Genomic DNA, 2,941 nt, shown 5'->3' with positions numbered 1-2,941 from the left:
CAATAACGAGTGCCCACGGCCGGGTAGGCTTTAACCGGGTGATGCTCTCAGGGAGAGAAACGCCCGCGTTGCGTTGTGCTGATCCGAAAGGCAAGCCCCAGGGGGTGCGCGGTGAAGCACCCAGGCTGAGTGGCCTTGGGCCGGTAGGCATGGATGCGTTTAGCTGGAAGGCCAGCACCAGGGCTGGGTTGCCTTAGGCCAGTAGCATAGGAAGAGTTTATCCGGAAGGCCAGCCCCAGGGGGTATGCTCTCGCGCGGTGAAGCACCCAGGCTGAGTTGCCTTAGGCCGGTAGACTGGGTCGCGTTTATCCGGAAGGCCAGCCCCAGGGGGTATGCTCTCGTGCGGTGAAGCACCCAGGCTGAGTTGCCTTAGGCCGGTAGACTGGGTCGCGTTTATCCGGAAGGCCAGCCCCAGCGGGTATGCTCTCGCTCGGCAAAGCACCCAGGCTGAGTTGCCTTAGGCCAGTAGACTGGGTCGTGTTTATCCACAAGGCCAGCACCAGCAAGGTTTGCTCTCGGGCAGCGAAGCACCCAGGCGGAGCTGCCTTGGGCCGGTAGTTTGTGTTGCGTTTACCCGCATACCAGCACCAGCAAGGTTTTGCGCTCGTGCAGCGAAGCACCCAGGTGGAGCTGCCTTGGGCCGGTAGGTTGTGTTTGCGTTTATCCGCAAGGCCAGCACCAGCAAGGTTTGCTCTCGGACAGCGAAGCACCCAGGCGGAGCTGCCTTGGGCCGGTAGGTTGCGTTGTGTTTTATCCACAAGGCCAGCCCCAGCAGGTGTTGCTCTCGCGCAGTGAAGCACCCAGGCGGAGCTGCCTTGGGCCGGTAGGTTGCGTTTGCGTTTATCTGCAAGGCCAGCACCAGCAAGGTTTGCTCTCGGACAGCGAAGCGCCCAGGCGGAGCTGCCTTGGGCCGGTAGTTTGCATTGCGTTTTATCCATAAGGCCAGCCCCAGCAGGTGTTGCTCTCGCGCAGTGAAGCACCCAGGCGGAGCTGCCTTGGGCCAGTAGGTTGTGTTTGCGTTTATCCACAAGGCCAGCACCAGCAAGGTTTGCTCTCGGACAGTGAAGCACCCAGGCGGAGCTGCCTTGGGCCGGTAGTTTGCGTTGCTTTTATCCACAAGGCCAGCACCAGCAAGGTGTTGCTCTCGGACAGCGAAGCACCCAGGCGGAGCTGCCTTGGGCCGGTAGGTTGCGTTGCGTTTTATCCACAAGGCCAGCCCCAGCAGGTTTTGCGCTCGCGCAGCGAAGCACCCAGGCGGAGCTGCCTTGGGCCGGTAGGTTGTGTTTGCGTTTATCCGCAAGGCCAGCACCAGCAAGGTTTGCTCTCGGACAGCGAAGCACCCAGGCGGAGCTGCCTTGGGCCGGTAGTTTGCGTTGCGTTTTATCCACAAGGCCAGCCCCAGCAGGTGTTGCTCTCGCGCAGTGAAGCACCCAGGCGGAGCTGCCTTGGGCCGGTAGGTTGCGTTTGCGTTTATCCGCAAGGCCAGCACCAGCAAGGTTTTGCTCTCGGACAGCGAAGCACCCAGGCGGAGCTGCCTTGGGCCGGTAGGTTGCGTTTGCGTTTATCCACAAGGCCAGCACCAGCAAGGTTTTGCTCTCGCGCAGCGAAGCACCCAGGCGGAGCTGCCTTGGGCCGGTAGGTTGTGTTTGCGTTTATCCGCAAGGCCAGCACCAGCAAGGTTTGCTGGACAGTGAAGCACCCAGGCGGAGCTGCCTTGGGCCGGTAGTTTGCGTTGCGTTTTATCCACAAGGCCAGCCCCAGCAGGTGTTGCTCTCGGACAGTGAAGCACCCAGGCGGAGCTGCCTTGGGCCGGTAGGTTGCGTTTGCGTTTATCCACAAGGCCAGCACCAGCAAGGTTTTGCTCTCGCGCAGCGAAGCACCCAGGCGGAGCTGCCTTGGGCCGGTAGGTTGTGTTTGCGTTTATCCGCAAGGCCAGCACCAGCAAGGTTTGCTGACAGTGAAGCACCCAGGCGGAGCTGCCTTGGGCCTGTAGGTGGCGTTGTGTTTATCCGGTAGGCCAGCCCCAGGGGGTATGCTCTCACGCAGCGAAGTACCCAGGCTGAGTTGCCTTGGGCTGGTAGGTTGCGTTGTGTCCGCCCGGAGGACCAACCCCAGCGGAATTATTCTCGTGTGGCGGAGCACCCAGACGGAGTGCATGGGGCCGGAAGTTGTGTTTGCGAGGAGGACTTGGAGCCGGAAAGGGGAGATAACTCGGACAGCAGCAATGGATGAGGTGCAGTTGTGGAGGCCCGTCGGTGAGGGCGGAATCGGGGCAACGGGTACCAAGGGTCGGAAGGTCGTCCTGACAGCCCAAGCCAGGGCCAAGAGGACCAGGTGGAAGAGGAGAAGCGAATGGTGGCGCGGTTTCCTGAGTCACAGATTGGAAGGCATGGAAGCCACCCCTGGGGTGCGGAAGCCAGGGAAGGACGGGAGGATAAACGGCAGCAGTCAGACGCTTGGCTGAGGATTAGGCCCGGGAGACGCAGCTAGCCAACGCGGGAGCGGGAGCCCTGTATCCGGCAGCAGCCACTGGCCTGAAAGAGCAGCCCCAGGCGAACCGTGGCGTCCGGGAGAAGGCCATCCAAAAGGCACATGGCTGCCGTAAGGAAACAACATGGCAGCCTCGGAGGCGCTGCATTACAAGGTCGTTGGCCGCGTCCCAACAAACCCAGCTGTGGGAGGCCCCGGAGGTCCAGGTTAGAGTAATGGCGCAAAGCCACCACGCAATGCGAGTGGTAAACCCGCAGTCGTGTTAGGATAGAGCGGGAGGAAGAGGTGCTCGAGGACGCATTGGCTAAGGTGGGCCCGGGGATGGCCAAGGAATTGCGTGAGTGCTGCAGTGATTCTGCAGGGCCGCAACACCAGCGCGTTGGGGTGTACTTCGGGCAAAAGCCAAACACGCTTCTCACTTCATGGGGCAAATTGCTGGATACCTGGTGCC

This window comes from Volvox carteri (assembly GCF_000143455.1).
Source record: "Volvox carteri f. nagariensis unplaced genomic scaffold VOLCAscaffold_82, whole genome shotgun sequence".
Classification (NCBI taxonomy): Eukaryota; Viridiplantae; Chlorophyta; class Chlorophyceae; order Chlamydomonadales; family Volvocaceae; genus Volvox; species Volvox carteri.
This window is presented reverse-complemented; position numbering follows the sequence as displayed.